Source organism: Oncorhynchus nerka, linkage group LG15 (assembly GCF_034236695.1).
Source record: "Oncorhynchus nerka isolate Pitt River linkage group LG15, Oner_Uvic_2.0, whole genome shotgun sequence".
Taxonomy (NCBI): Eukaryota; Metazoa; Chordata; class Actinopteri; order Salmoniformes; family Salmonidae; genus Oncorhynchus; species Oncorhynchus nerka.
Genome location: NC_088410.1, coordinates 79433480 through 79450676, shown reverse-complemented (window position 1 = coordinate 79450676; position 17197 = coordinate 79433480). Strand labels below are relative to the sequence as shown.

Here is a 17197-nt window from a genome sequence, read left to right as displayed (position 1 = left end):
AAAAGCTTTGATATCTGCCACACCCCCTTGAAATCAGCTGTTGTTTTTGTCCGAAGAGAAAAGAATGTACATGTTTAAAAACAATATGGTACATCGTTTTATATATAAAATGTCTGCCACAACTAGAGAAATGTATTTTTACCACTTTGCTAATATTTTGAGATTCCTCCCCTGTAAAGATCGTTTGCCTGATGATGCACTAGTTGACAATGAGAAGAAGCACATTTGTTTCAACATTACCTTTTTCAAAAGGAGGTGAGGAGAGGATTTAGCTAAACCTGGGTGAATCTTCCAGGGACATCGGTTGTGGCTTGTTTTCTGTCCATTGTTTGTAATTCTTTAAGGTTAGTGTTCTGAGTATTTATTGACCCTGCCCTAGTCAAAGACCCCTGATGGTTACAGGTTACTCTGCAGGGTACCTATACACCCCCCTCTGCCTAAGAACAATGCATCCAATTGCAGACACAAAAATCAAATCAAAGTTTATTTGTCACGTGCGCTGAATACAACAGGTGTAGTGAAATGCTTACTTACAGGCTCTAACCAATAGTGTAAAAAAGGAATTAGGTGAACAATCGGTAGGTAAAGGAATAAAACAACAGTAAAAAGACAGGCTATATACAGTAGAGAGGCTATAAAAGTAGCAAGGTTTCATACAGACACCGGTTAGTCAGGCTGATTGAGGTAGTATGTACATGTAGATATGGTTAAAGTGACGATGCATATATGATGAACAGAGAGTAGCAGTAGCGTAAAAGAGGGGATGGCGGGATACAATGCAGATAGCCCGGTTAGCCACTGTGCGGGAGCACTGGTTGGTCGGCCCAATTGAGGGAGTATGTGCGTCGAGCTTTGAGGGTACTATGGTGTTGAACGCTGAGCTGTAGTCAATGAATAGCAAAAAAAACAACTATGTTTGGTAAATACTAGGTATATGGATGATGGTCATGCTTAGGCAAACAAACTAGGAAGGGTAATAAGTGGCTACAGTTTACACTTTTTAAATAATTTAATGAAATGTTGTTTTTTAGAAAAGGGGCGTTTACCCTACAATTCAGTCTTTCTACAAACAGCTGTCTCTGGAATTTTCAGTAGCCTGTATTCATATGCCTGCCCTATATAATTATTAATTAGAATACTTAGTAATTTAATAGGATCTCACTATAGATAAAGAGAATAGGAGGTAACTGAGGTGTGAAACAGACTCCCACGTGGTGATGGACACATGAAAGTATAAGGGTCGATGGCTTCACTCAGTGTGCCAGTTTCAAGTAAGAATAATATAGCCTTTTACGAAACACTATTCTCTGTTACACAGTACGTGGACATTTTGCCCTTGTACAAATGTAGCCTTCAACTTGTCTATAAACGAATCAAGTTATAATTAATCAAATGAGAAAAATGGTCAAGCTTTTACAGTGACAACACAGTGCATTCTGTGCGGTAGGAGGGGTTCTAGTGACGTTGGCACCCAATAAGTGCGCTGGCTCCTTGGTACAGAGCAGCATCAGCATCGCTCTCCTCTCAGCGGCAGTTTTGCGCTAGACAAGTCGGAACAATTTCTCACATATAGCTTCTTATTGCACTCACAACTTTGCATCTAAGAAGAGAGCTCCGGGAATTAATACCATTTATTCGAGGAAGGCGAGTCGGTCAAAACGCTGTCCCTTGATCTTACAGCGCTCTGGCAAAGATGAATTTTGTATCGGTTGTTATACTGACGTGCACCTTACTTGTGGAAACATCTTGGGTAAGATATATTTATTTTCGAAATACGGTGGAAGTAGCCTACTGCACTGCTGTGCCTGCTTGGCATGCGCGAGTTTTTGCAGCGCTGTGCATGTGGCGCTGAATTGTGGTCAGCGACTTTTCCCTACAGTAACATGCTGCGTTTAAAGAGCGTATAATGTCATGATAATTTCAGACGATACTTCAAAATGATTTTGTAGTCACCACTCATTTCGGGTTTGGTCACAAAAAAAAGCTGCATTCCTGTTGAATGACAGGTGCCTGAATAAACCAACCAACTATTCATTTTGAGTCCCTTTTCTAATAATTTACGTTAGCCTACTGAACTGCAGTAGCCTATTAGTGAGTTATAGCAATGCAGAGCATGCCGAAGCCTTTGGTTTCATAAACTGTATAGTAGGCTATAGGAGGCCACGAACTTCATGCACGTTTACGGACTGCCATATTCCCTTGGGATTAAATCACCACTAGCCTATTGCTAGCATGTTAGAGCCTCGACATAATATCAAATTCACTATATCTCATCATTTGATTTCATTGAAATTGAAAAACTGATATGATTTTTTCCTGAAATAGTCTACTCATGCCTGAAATAAAACATATTCATTTGTCTCCTGGATAGCATCTTTGTTTTTGTGGTAGAATAAACAAATGTGACATTTTGAATAGATTGTCTATTTTTACTAGACATTATTTATACTATGAACATGATCTATGAGTATTTTTTGTTGCCCATCATTATCATATACAACAAAAAGGTGACCAATGAACCCACTGGTATCTGGTGTTTTTGATTCCATTGTAAATGTTGTCATCCATTTAAACAGCAAGCGGTGGACTGAAGATAATTAGCAACATCAGTCTCTAGTCTGTCTGTCGAAGGTTCAATATCAGTTTCAAAGCCTGCAAGATCATCCTGTGACCCTCTGGCCACAAGTCAATGTTCCAATGCTTATAGGCTGTCTTTTTTTCTACCCAGGGGACCAAGGCAGGCCAACCTCCTAAACCCCCATGCAGACCAGGCTTCTCTGAGAGCTTCTACACTGTGTTTGTCTCGAGGGATCTACTGCGAGGCCAGAGCATTCTCAAAGGTAAGCACTGTGGTTGCGGAGGCCCTGGATCTCATTTATTGACTGGTGTTTCCCCCTCTTCTCCGGAGATACATCCCAACCAGAGGGTGATTGAGTGTGTGTGTGGGAGGAAATATATTATGGTATGCGGTATTCCATCATGACTTAAGAAGGTCAGTGCACACTCTGTGGTAGAACAACGCAGATCTGGTGGAACACGCTGAACAATCATTCATGTGTTGATGCAGTTAAAGTTGGATGGAATTTACACTGTGTTTTGAATCTACATGATAATTGTGTCTGATTTGATAAGAGGATTGTAATAGGCTCTTTTTGAAATATAAAAATATATTCGTATCACATGAACTGCATTTTCAAGCCAACATAAAAGTGTTCCCGTTGAAAACATTGAATTGATCCTTTCATAAAGGATCACTTAAACAGCAGACTTACCAAAGCAGGCTCATTTAAATCACAAATCTCCTTTCTGTGTTTGCTTCTGGAAGCTCACAGCTTTTATTTTATTCCCTGTATTCAATGTAATACATTTTTCCTTTTATTCTCTCTATTTTTCAGAGGAATTCAATTCTCTTTTCATGCGCTCCATTTCTTTTCAGCGCATCACATCTATTGTGAGGTTCCTCTCCAGCAATGTAGAATTTGTAGAGCTTGGCTCATATGTTTGTCTTGAAGTCGCTTATAAAATTGCGGTAACCAACCTCACTGGCAGATTCTTTTATCATTGTATAATTGATCATTCTATTTGCATGCATTGCATATTCATCTTAGAATAGTACATTTTACTTTGATTAAATTAAAACATCCTGGTTAGGTGTAGTACAGTAAGAGCTTTATGAACTCAGCAGGGTTTAGAGATGAGGGCAGGATGAAGGTACTTCTAAAACAGACCTTATCCCCTATGACTCTTCACAGTGGCTCAACACTACAGAAAGATGAGCACCACTTTCCTTTGACACTTATCCTTTCTGCAGGCTATTTATTGCTGTTGTTGATTGAAACGTTATTTTCTAGGTGGAAACAATGCTCTTGTTTTAATGTTTGTTGGGACATGTCAACTGCTTTAAACAAAAGCAATTTAATTATTGCGGAGGTTATTTAGGAGGCAGACAAGGACATCACATCCTGTCAATAGGGAGATACTTTGCCTGGAGGCTTGGGGTTGAAGGGACCTGCCTGTCTGGAAATTGGCTGAGGTGTCCACAGTGACCCATGCCAAAAACAATGTTGACAGAATCTGATGCATTTGGACAGGTAACAACATAGAGGGCCCTGGTGTTTGTGTGGTGTGTGTGTGTGAGAGTGTGTGCGTGTGTGTGTGTGTTTGAGAAACACTGCTGCCTGCACCTTTCAACAAAAATCATACACCACTCCAGTTCTAGATCATTTTGATTATTTGGTCTATATTGTACAGCCTCCATTGCTTCGATACCGATATTAACTCTGTATCCTCTCACTCTGTTGCTTCGTGAACACCAATGTTTGTGCCGTGCTGTTCTCCCTACTGGCCACTCAGGAATATCGGCTGGAGGAGCTTAAGTCCTCCTGCTATTATTAATGCACCGCGGCTGGCCTGACTGAGGGTTTGTTTCCTCCATGACACAAGGCAACAGGGAAAAATGGAGGAATACTAACAATTCTGTGTACAGTATGTAACCCAGAACTTTCACGGAAATGAATTGGTGAGGCAGAGAAGAGGGAGGGGCTGAGGTGCTACATTTGTATGGTTGCTGGACAAATGAAGCTATAGTAGTGATAGGCGCAGCATCCCAGCATCACAGCCAGGTGCAGCCTGACATTGGCTTCTATGCTGTTCGATGGACAGTAAACCTCAGCCATTTCCATGTTCTTATCCCACACCATTCATCCAGTCTTTAAGGTGGTGGGGAGGAAGAGCTGTTAGACAATGTTTGTCATATTGACTGTTTGGAGAGAGTGTGGGTGGATGTTAGACCATAGCCTAATGGCACAAATGGTACTTTTATCTTGTTAGCACCCACCTCAGTGCCTTTTCACATCCCTGGCCTTAATGGGTAGGTGCTTGTACACCCACATCTGTTTAGTTTACATAAAAATATTTATGGATGCAAAGATGATCATTATGTTCTCCCAACAATATTGTGATGACAGTACTGTTCTAGCTGGGATTATCCAGTCACACCTCCTCCTTCCAAATATATCCCTATAAATTAAACTGTTTTTGATTGGTTTTATGGCAACACTAAATACCTTTATTGTTTATCATTACATACATTTATAGGCTGCCCTAACTTTAACAGAGTGAATTAACACATGCTTCTATGGATCTGATTGTCTTTGTATGGGAGGAGTTGGCGATTATATGGCATTGTGCCTAGAGAGGCATTGTCACGCCCTGGCCATAGAGAGGCTTTTATTCTCTATTTTGGGTAGGCCAGGGTGTGACTAGGGTGGGCATTCTAGTTTCTTTATTTCTATGTTTTCTGTTTCTATGTTTTGGCCAGGTATGGTTTTCAATCAGGGACAGCTGTCTTTCGTTGTCTCTGATTGGGAATCATACTTAGGCAGCTTTTTTTCCTTTGTATTTTGTGGGTAGTTGTCTTTGTTAGTGGCCTGTATAGCCCTAGTAAGCGTCTCAGTCTTTTTTTTTCCCTTGTTTTGTTGGCGACATTTATAATAAAGAGAAATGTACCCTCACCATGCTGCACCTTGGTCCGGTCATTTCCAAGACGACGTTCGTGACAAGCATGGTGCTCATTCCATCCAGATCCCTGCTGTGGCCAGATAGGCCATGAAAAGGGATATTCCGGTGATTGCACATCACAGTGTAAACCATCACCTCAGTCTCAGAGCCGGAACAGACACCTAGGAACGTAGGCAGAGAGGAGGGGCAGAGTACAAAATAAATTGATTTGAACTGCAGTTTCTTCAGGGTTGTGGCCCTTAAAGTCACTGTCAGTACGTATTCAAAAAAACAGTTGGTTGAGTGCAAATTTTTGTTTTCTGTGATGGCTAAATGTGTCAATCAAAGGTACAATGTAACTTTAAACTGAATAGTGATGTTGCTTTGGGATGCTTTTGATTCTCTCTAAAGTAATGGAATCCAGGCACCTAATAAAAGCATACAACATTGAGGTTCAGGAGGGAAACAATACACTGACAACTTGGTCTTCAGGGTTACAGTACCACAAGTGAAGTATCAGTTATGTGAATCAGGGAATCTTTCATTGATGCTTTTGCTTTGTGAACTGCAAAACATACTTCAATCCCCTTTCTAACAGAATGGACTTGTTTTGATGTCTAAACTTTATGTATTATTTCTTTGTATCTTCAATGAATCTGAACCCTCACTGCTCTATCTGGTGAGAAACATGGGATTTGATCCCTCCCTTTTTTTCTTACGTGTGTTACCACTACCCTTCTTTCTTTTTTTGCTCTTTTTTTCACTCAACTCATTTTCTTTCAATATTTGCTCTTTGCAGTTCAGCAGAAGATAAACAGGTGGTTTGACGACTTCTCCTGAATTGACTCTTTGTTAGATGTCGATAGACACTATCAGTATTACAACTCATTCATATTATTGGGAGTTAGGCAACATGTGTTTACAGTTGAAGTCGGAAGTTTACATACACCTTAGCCAAATACATTTAAACTCAGTTTTCTGAATTCCTGACATTTAATCCTAGGAAAAGTTCCCTGTCTTAGTAGCATAGGGAATTATTTATTTCATCCTTTATTTCTTTCATCACATTCCCAGTTGGTCTGAAGTTTACATACACTCAATTAGTATTTGGTAGCATTGCCTTTAAATTGTTTAACTTGGGTCAAACGTTTTGGGTAGCCTTCCATAAGCTTCCCACAATAAGTTGGGTGAATTTTGGCCCATTACTCCTGACAGTGCTGGTGTAACTGAGTCAGGTTTGTAGGCCTCCTTGCTCGCACATGCTTTTTCAGTTCTGCCCACAAATTGTCTATAGGATTGAGGTCAGGGCTTTCTGATGGCCACTCCAATACCTCGATTTTGTTGTCCTTAAGCCATTTTGCCACAACTTTGGAAGTATGCTTGGGGTCATTGTCAATTTGTAAAACCCATTTGCTACCAAGCTTTAACTTCCTGACTGATGTCTTGAGATGTTGCTTCAATATATCCATATACTTTTCCTACCTCATGATGCCATCTATTTTGCTGCAAATGTCCCTCCTGCAGCAAAATCCTCCCACAACATGATGCCTCCACCCCCGTGCTTCACTTTTGGGATGGTGTTCTTCAGCTTGCAAGCCTCCCCCTTCTTCCTCCAATCATATTGATGGTCATTGTGGCCAAACAGTTCTATTTTTGTTTATTCAGACCAGAGAACATTTCTTCAAAAAGTACGATCTTTGTTCCCATGTGCAGTTGCAAACCGTAGTCTGGCTTTTTTTATGGCGGTTCTTGAGCAGTGGCTTTTTCCTTGCTGAGCAGCCTTTCAGGTTATGTCGATATAGGACTCGTTTTACTGTGGATATAGATACTTTTGTACCTGTTTCCTCCAGCATCTTCACAAGGTCCTTTGCTGTTGTTCTGGGATTGATTTGCACTTTTCGCACCAAAGTACGTTCATGTCTAGGAGACAGAACGCGACTCCTTCCTGAGCGGTATGACGGCTGCGTGGTCCCATGGTGTTTATACTTGCGTACTATTGTTTGTACAGATGAACGTGGTACCTTCAGGCGTTTGGAAATTGCTCCTAAGGATGAACCAGACTTGTGGAGGTCTCCAATTTCTTTTCTGAGGTCTTGGCTTTTGATTTTCCCATGATGTCAAAGCCAAAGCGAAGCTTCTAAAACCATGACATCATTTTCTGGAAATTTCCAAGCTGTTTAAAGGCACAGTCAACTTAGTGTATGTAAACTTCTGACCCACTGGAATTGTGATAATCTGTGCAATAATCTGTCTGTAAACAATTGTTGGAATAATTACTTGTGTCATGCACAAAGTAGATGTCCTAACCAACTTGCCAAAACTGTTTTAATGATTCCAACCTAAGTGTATTTAAACTTCCGACTTCAACTGTATATTAACTTTACCATAAACCAGATGCCTTCAACTATCAGCACTTTACTGTCAACTCACAACTTTAGAAGTGGCTTATGTGAAATCATACGTGATCCCAATCAGACAACATTTAAAAATATCTGACACATAAAGTAATATCTTGGTTATAACAGCGTGTCTGGTGTTTGCTCTGCTCGACAGAACCTCAAACACCTCGCCTAGCTTCTCTCCAAGTCAGGAAGAGCTGCTCTCATAAGTATGTCCAAACCCAGGGAAAGGGATTATGATTTCAGGTGTTTGATAAGCAGGATACCATTTTCCCTGTCTCTCTTGTCCTCCGGAGAGTCTTTCATCTCTCCACACAGGACACAGAGTCTGTGGTGAGCTGATAGAATAAAAGTAGTGAAGATGAGCTACATCGTTTCTCTTTATCTCCTCTTCCCTTCACACACAACACAAAGAATGGCCCTATATCCCTCAAAGCCCCTAGAACATGACATTCACCGCCAGCCCATTCCATTACCCCAGCCACATAAGGTACAGTAAAATGCTTTCCATTTAATGTCGGTCGTCCCCCGCTATGGTGGTTGAGGTACTGCAAAGTATTGTTGGAAGGATAGCTAACTTTCAGCAGAAATAGTGGATGTTGTCACGAGAACTATATACCAAAAATGGTACAGTGACTAGTGGGGTTCTTCTTGCGAATCATCATAGTCATATATGGAATTCGTCAATGCTTTGTAGTGTATGAAGGATAAAATGATAGATTCAAAATTAATCTGTGTACGACTGCCAATCTTTTTCTCAGTAGATAAAAAAAACATGAATCGATTGCTCAGTTCAGCAGGTAGTAGTTGCTCTAAAATACAGAAGCCTCTATTATCTGTAGGGTTGCAAAGCTACCAGTAATTTACCGGTATCTTCAGTAATTTAGGTAATTTAGCCTAAACAGAAGATATGGCAATCTATCGTAACTTTGGCAATTTATACTTGAATAACTTGTATATAAAATGGATTTAAAAAAATATAGTTGTGCCCATATTGTCCATGAGTTTCTAGTAGATAGACCATATGGTTCAAGAGAAAATAGCATTTAATCAACAATGGTATTATTTTCAATGAACTCTGCAACTTTTTCAACTATTTACCTTTTTCACAACTGCCACCAGTTTGACGCCAAAACAATAACAGTAAATATATATTGACATATAAAAAATAAAATAAAAAGTGTATAAAAAATATAAAGGATATTTCATGCTCAAAGCCTCATTAAATACCAAACACTAAGTTGATGGTTTATATTTAGGATAATGTTTTGCCGCTTTGGCATTCAATTTTTTTTTTTTTTAAACAATTTAATTATTTAATATATTTTACATGTGATAAAGCCACAAAGAGGGCCAGAGGCACACTACATGACCAGACGTATGTAGACACTTGCTCGTCGAACATCTCATTCCTAAATCATGGGCATCAATATGGAGTTGGTCCCTCCTTTGCTGCTATAACAGCCTCTACTCTAGATGTTAGAACATTTCTGTGAGGACTTGCTTCCATTCACCCACAAGACCATTAGTGAAGTTGGGGACTGATGTTGGTCGATTAGGCCTGGCTCACAGTCGGCGTTCCAATTCATCCAAAAGGTGTTGGATTGGATTGAGGTCGGTGCTCTGTGCAGGCCAGTCAAGTTCTTCCACAGCAATCTCGATAAATCATTTCTGTATGGAACTTGGTTTGTGCAGGGGGAATTTTCATGCTAAACCAGGAAAGGGCCTTCCCCAAACTGTTGCCACAAAGTTGGAAGCACAAAATCGTTATTGTATGCTGTAGCGTTAAGATTTCCCTTCACTGGAACTAAGGGTCTTAGCCCGAACCAGGAAAAACAGCCCCAGACCACTATTCTTCCTCCACCAAACTTGACAGTTGGCACTATGCCTTCAAGCAGGTAGCGTTCTCCTGGCATTTGCTAAACCCAGATTCGTTGGATTGCCAGATTCATCACTCCAGAGAATGGGTTTCAGTGGCGGCGAGCTTTACACCACTCTAGCTGACGCTTGGCATTGCGCATGGTGATCTTAGGCTTGTGTGCAGCTGCTCGGCCATGGAAATCTATTTATTGAAGCTCCCGATGAAACAGTTCTTGTGCAGACGTTTATTCCAGAAGCAGTTTGGAACTCGGTAGTGAGTGTTGCAACCGAGGACAGATGATTCTAAAATGTTTTTTTTTAAATTATTTTTTAAATCCTCAATCTACACACAATACCCTGTAATGAAAAAGGAAAAACAGGTTTATAGAAATGTTTGCAAATTTTATTTTAAAAAGTATAAAAAATGAAATATCACATTTACATAAGTATTCAGACACTTTATTCAGTACTTTGTTGAAGCACCTTTGGCAGCGTTGAGTCTTCTTGGGTATGACGCTACAAGTTTCTCTCAATCCTCTCAAGCTCTGTCAGGTTGGATGGGGACCGTTGCTGCACAGCTATTTTCAGGTCTCTCTCGATGTATGTTAGATCGGTTCAAGTCCGGGCTCTGGCTGGGACACTCAGAGAATTGTCCTGAAGCCACTCTTTTACTGCACTTTGCTCTGTTCATCTTTCCCTTGATCCTAACTAATCTCCCAGTCCCTGCATCTGAAAAACAATCCCACATGATGCTGCCACCACCACGCTTCACTGTAGGGATGGTGCCAGGTTTCCTCCAGACGTGATGCTTGGCATATAGGCCAAAGAATTCAATCTTGGTTTCATCAGACCAAAGAATCTCGTTTCTCATGGTCTGAGAATCCTTTAGGTTCCATTTGGCAAACTCCAAGCGGGCTGTCATTCGCCTTTTACTGAGGAGTGGCTTCCATCTGGCCACTCTACCATAAAGGCCTGATTGGTGGTGTGCTGCAGAGATGGTTGTCCTTCTGGAAGGTTATCCCATCTACGCAGAGGACGTCGAGAGCTCTGTCAGAGTGACCATCGGGTTCTTGGTCACCTCCCTGACCAAGGCTCTTCTCCCCCGATTGCTCAATTTGGCTGGGCGGCCAGCTCTAGGAAGAGTCTTGGTGGTTCCAAACTTCTTCCATTTAAGAATGATGGAGGCCACTGTGTTTTTGTGACCTTCAATGCTGCAGTAATGTTTTGGTACCTTTCCCCAGGTCTGTGCCTCAACACAGTACTGTCTCGGAGCTCTTTGGACAATTCCTTTGACCTCATAACTTGGTTTTTGCTCTGACATGCACTGTCAACTGTGGGACTTTATATAGACAGGTGTATGCCTTTCCAAATCATGTCCAATCAATTGAATTTACCACAGGTGGACTCCAATAAAGTTGTAGAAACATCTCAAGGATGACCAATGGAAACAGGATGCACCTGAGCTCAATTTCGAGTCTCATAGCAAAGGGTCTGAATACTTATGTAAATAAAGTATTTGTTTTTATTTTGTATAAATTTCAAACATTTCTAAAACCTTGTTTTGACTTTGTCATTATGGTGTATTGTGTCAAGATTGATGAGGGAAAAAATTATTTAATACATTTTAGAATAAGGCTGTAACTTAACAAAATGTGGAAAAAGGGAATGGTTCTGAATACTTTCCGAATGCACTGTATATAGTGTAGATACAGACACCTGTAATAATCTGTAGTACCCAAAAGGGCCACTTGATGTCTTGTGATAGATTACATAAAATTCTTGAAAGATACAAAAATTCTGATACCTTACCGGTAAATGACAAAAGCTTCAAGTAATATACCCTCCCTTTACAACCCTTATTCTCTGGGTTTTCCCATCACTTACAAGCAGATTAAAGTTAAGAGTATGTTTCGAACCCAACTACTCTCCATTCATATAGCTAGGTCAGCAGGAGCCTTAGCTGAAGAGTAAAAACGTGTTGCTTTGTTTTATCATGGACACTTGCTGCAATCCATTTCCAAGCCCTGTGCCTCAGTAGTCGACCGGGGAAGGTTATGCAATAGATCTACATGTATATAAAATTAGTAGATGAGCCAAAGGTGTCCCAAAATCTGACCTTCAGAATGATATTATCAGATGTTAGATAAGACAGGAAAAGGAAAGTGAGACAGAGCACATAGTCCCAGCCAGGATATTCATTTTGGGGGACAGAGGTGGTTGAAGTTCACTGCTTTAGTGTGCGATACAGCATAGATTGGGAATTTCTGTTAAAATGCTATGGAAAAGCTACCAATGTCAAGGATAGTTGCACCCAGCCATATAATCCCCATGTAACCCCTGGTCTCTTCCAGAGAGAGCAATTTGTGCAGTTTGCATCATTAATCAATATATTTTCTTAATCAGCCACCCTCTTAATCAATATGCTTTAGTGCATTACATTTTCATGCTGTCTACTGATTTGAGACCCTGATAAGGGAGCTATCTTTTGTTGTGTTACAGAAACAACTGATTTTCCTTGTAGGAAACCTCAGTTTCACCTCTTAACCGTATGTGTAAACCGACATCAACCAGTTCATTAACAAAGGATTTCCCCCTCCCCTAAGCCCCAGGATTTACATGCATCTGAATACAAATCAGGGTTTTGTGTTCAAGTGAGGTTTAGCTGACTTTAGACGAATCATTCACTTGTTATCTTATTTGGTTGGATCTTTCCTATAGTTAGATTTGTTAGGTTATTAAGTGGATTATGATTTAAATTATTAATAGGAGCAACACATTAAGTAGTACTAGAAGTCTACCATCATAACTCAGCATAATACAAGGTGAAATGTGTATCCTGGGAGCCTTTTACTTGAGATACCTCTTGAAAAAACATTTGGATTATGTTTTACGCTCACTTTCACCTTTTATAGCAGTAGTCTTTCAATGATACTTATTTGCATGGTTTGAGTATCCTCTCAAGCTTTGAGATTAAATATGAAAACAAATGATATCTGCATGCTTTTCCTCTTGTCTTCCTCCCACCTACCTGCGTGATTGTGCCAGTGTGTTAACCCTGACCTCTCTCAGCTGCAGCCTTCATGGTTACAAGCCCTCTGGTAGTGCTTTAATTACTGTGTGGACTGAGTGGAGTGGATTAGTTCTGTAGGTCCGTCTCAGCCTGGGGGAGGAGGGATGTGATTCAGCCCAAAGTGGCTCCATTCACTCACCTCCTCTCCTCAAGAAAACAGGGAGATGAGGGGGAGGAGGATACCAATACTTTGTTGGTATTCATGAGGAAATGCTGTTTTCCTTTGCCAAACAGAAATAGTGTTTATTCTCGAACACAAATACTATGAACTACAGTACATGGCTCATTTATGAAAGCGTCTGAAACGTTTAGGCAGAGCTTTCCCTCTTTGTCGTTTCTCTACATCATCAGAATGTTCCAATGTGCATTAGTTTGACTCACTCACTATGGTGCTATAGATGCATACTGTCTGTGTATGTTATCACATATTATGATTCTAAAATATGCTAGCATCTGTACATTCACGTAAACGTTTTTTTTTGGAGAGCTACATATGAGTAATGAGTAAAATATATGCCCTCCTACATAAATGTCAGTCAGCCCGTCCATTTAGTATAGGCACATCATCATCCTCGTCATTACTCACCATGAATAATCATCATCTGAAGCAGTTAGTCTGAATGATGCTGTTACATTAAGGAGCTTATGAACAGTGGTGTAAAGTAAAAATACTTAAGTACTACTTAAGTCGTTTTTGGGGGTATCTGTACTTTACTATTTATATTTTTGACAACTTTTACTTTTACTCCAACTACATTCCTAAAGCAAATAATGTACTTTTAACTCGTTACATTTTCTATGACACCCAAAAGTACTCATTACATTTTGAATGCTTAGCAGGACAGGAAAATTGTCTAATTCACGTACTTGTCAAGAGAACATCCCTGGTCATCCTTACTGCCTCTGATCTGGCAGACTCACTAAACACAAATGCTTTGTTTGTAAATTATGTCTGACTGTTGAAGTGTGTCCCTGGCTAAATTAGAGAAAAAAAAAAAACTGTGCCGTCTGGGATGCTTAATATAAGGAATTTGAAATTATTTTGATACTTTTGATACTTAAGTATTTTTAAAACCAAATACTTTTAGACTTTTACTCAAGTAGTATTTTACTGGGTGACTCACTTCTACTTGAGTCATTTTCTTTTAAGGTATCTTTACTTTTACTCAAGTATGAGAATTAGGTACTTTTTCCACCCCTGCTTATGGATTGGGACCATTTCACTTCTCCTCACGCTTCTTCCATCCTTATCTTTCCCTCTCTTCCTCTTTCTTCCTCTCTCCTGAGTCAGGGACTTTTTTATTTACCTTTATTTAACTAGGCAAATCAGTTAAGAACAAATTCTTATTTTCAATGACGGCCTTAGGCGGCGTCTCACTTCATCGACGAGTTAAAGTGAAGCATTTTAACTTGGTGCTGCCACTTTACCCCAAGTTTCCCCAACATTCATTTCCCGAGTCACCATCACTGGAAGAGCTGAAAAACCTGGTACAAAGGAGTTATTTACGCCATGCTCCTATATCCCTCAAAGCCGCAGCTACACACATCTCTAGGGCCACTGTGTACTGTAGGCTACATCTATTTCTGTAACCACAGGGTTTGTATCTTCGTAATTAAAAGACTTCACTGTGTGCTCTAAAGTCGAACATCACAGAGGTCCCTAGCCACAGAAATAGCTGTGTTTAGTTTATTGTTATCTCATTCAACCACGTTCTTCTGTATCTCTAGTCATGGTATTTATGTTCCTATGTTCTTATCTCTTTCATTTTTTGTTTGTTCCCCCCAAATCCTGGCAATCAGACTGTATTCTGTGTTTGTTGGTGTACAGTATAACTGACTGTGTGTCTGTGTGTTTAATGTTATGTCTGTTTTGGTGTGTTTGTTATGTGTGTGTGTTTCCCAGCTAGCACATTTGGTTCCTTGGAAGTTGTGGGAACATACGTTTTTTGATTTCCCATTGGTTCTGGGAACAAAGCCACAAGTTTCCTGACTGTTTTTCTAAACAATAATTTCACTTGTTCTGTGGACATTCATTTTTAGGTTGCAGGGAGGTTCTGATAACGTTTTACTGGGGAAGTTTTATTAACATTATGAAAATGGAAGTTATTTGAAGGTAAATAAATAACGTTCTGAGAACAATCTCTAAATGTTGAGAATGTTTTGAACGAAATGTAAGGGTTATTTGGAGGTTTTTGAATAACTTCCTTAAAACTGTCACTGGGTGTTTCACTAAGACTTTTAATAACACCGCTAGGTTAGCTGTTTTGAACTCCAATCACAGATTTTATTTTTATTCATTTATTTATTTAACTAGGCAAGTCAGTTAAGAACAAATTCTTATTTTCAATGACCCACTGCCTATGAGCAGTGTGTTAACTGCCTTGTTCAGGCACAGAATGACAGATTTGTACTTTGTCAGCTCAGGGATTTGAACTTCCAACCTTTGGTTACTAGTCCAACACCAACACTAACCACTAGGCTACGCTGCTACCCCGGTAGGTCAGTTAGTACACATGGAAATTAATTTGCTGAGGCATTAATCATGCAAACACATTTTTTTATTATTATTGTGGAATGGCATTTTAGTCTATTCAAACATCCCACGTTTCAAATTAAACAAGCACACATTAAGATCAGGTGTGGCCAATTAGGGGCGGGGCCAACACACCTTAACTGAGACAGAGGAAAGAGAGAGCCAAGTAATCCAGCTGTCAATCTCATGGCTCGTTACCAAGGGGGGTGGGGGGGGATTGATTGATTGATTGATTGATTGGTTTGGTGGCTTTTCTGTGTGGGCTTTGAGATTACCTTATTAAGCTTTTACTTCCTGGACTTTGGCGTGGGAGAAAGAAATCACAAGCTTGTCAATCAAACAGCAAACCTGTTTCAAGGTCCTTTGCAATTCCCATATTAATTAACACCAACGATTAGTTAATTTAATTGAAGTTGCCTCAAGCTGTAATTTGCTTTCCAGCAGTATGAGTCCATGAAAGTACAGTAATTATACAACACACTTCAAAATGGAACATAGATCTATCTACCTGTTAAAAGCATAATTGACAAAGAATGTACTTTTCTTCAACCATGTTTTTTTTAAACAATGTTATTATGGTAAATCTGCAGCTTCAGGAAGATGTAGCTCATTGGTATAATGCTCACTACACTATGACTGGGCTTTACGATACGAGATGGCTGATGCCAACTTAGAAACACAATCATCTCCAATGATTTCTCTTTGCTAGATCAATACTGAATGCAAACCAGTGATGGAACGGGGGGTAAAAATCGATACAGTTACATATCGGGATATTATTTTTGACGATATATCGTATCGTATCGTTTTGACAATATCGCAATAATATTTTTGCGCTAATTTTGCTGTACTTTGTACCCAAACTCCATTATTTTTCATTCATAGTTTGTTCTCCATCTTCTTTCTAAATAGGGAGACCATTTTCTTTCAGCACTTATTTCCACATGGCTCTCGCTTGTCATTCTGCAGCAGACATATGATAAGCAATATGTTTGGAAAATGAAATCACAATAAAATCACAGTATCGGATCGAAATACATATACACTGAGTGTACAACACATTAGGAACACCTTTCTAATATTGAGTTGCACCCACTTTTTCCCCCAGAACAGCCTCCATTCGTCGGGGTATAAACTCTACAAGGTGTCGAAAGCGTTCCACAGGAAAGCGGGCCCATGTTGACGCCAAAGCATGAGAAAAAACAAGAAACCTGCACACTGCTCTTGGTAGTATCGCTGCCCTTTAATAAGCTTTACAGTTGAAGTCGGAAGTTTACATACACTTAGGTCGGAGTCAACCGAATCGTTTCTAGTCATCTCTCCTCCTTCTTGGCTTTTTCTTCTCTTGACTTTATATTGCGATGGGCAACTTTCATAAATTAGGTGCATTGACCTTGTTTGTCTTTCAGTCACACACGTGGGTACAACCAATGAGGAGATGGCACGTGGGTACCTGCTTCTATAAACCAATGAGGAGATGGAAGAGGCAGGACTTGCAGCGCGATCTGCGTCACAAATAGAACGGACTTCCATTTTAGCCCAACGAGCAGAAAGTCGCTGGCACACGCGCGAGCAGTGTGGGTGCAATAATATAGATTTCTAAATTTACGTGATGCGAGCGGTGTCGTCAGCCTGTTAGCCCTAAACCCCTAGAAATAGCGTTTGACCTTGTGGGGACTAAAAATTGTCCCAGTTGGTCAAATATTTGTTTATCATTCACAAGTATAGTTAAACATGTCCACACACACACACACCACACACACGCAAACACCCACTGGGTGGAGAGATAATAACAAATTCTCATTAATTCTCTCTTTGTTTGTTTGGTTTAGAATT

The 17197-nt window shown here is 40.0% G+C and overlaps 1 pseudogene; it reads left to right on the top strand.

Annotated features, from left to right (window-relative positions):
- The first annotated feature begins 1495 nt into the window (after nt 1-1495).
- Nucleotides 1496-17197, top strand: part of LOC115143352 (cadherin-4-like) — a 362505-nt pseudogene continuing 346803 nt past the window's right edge.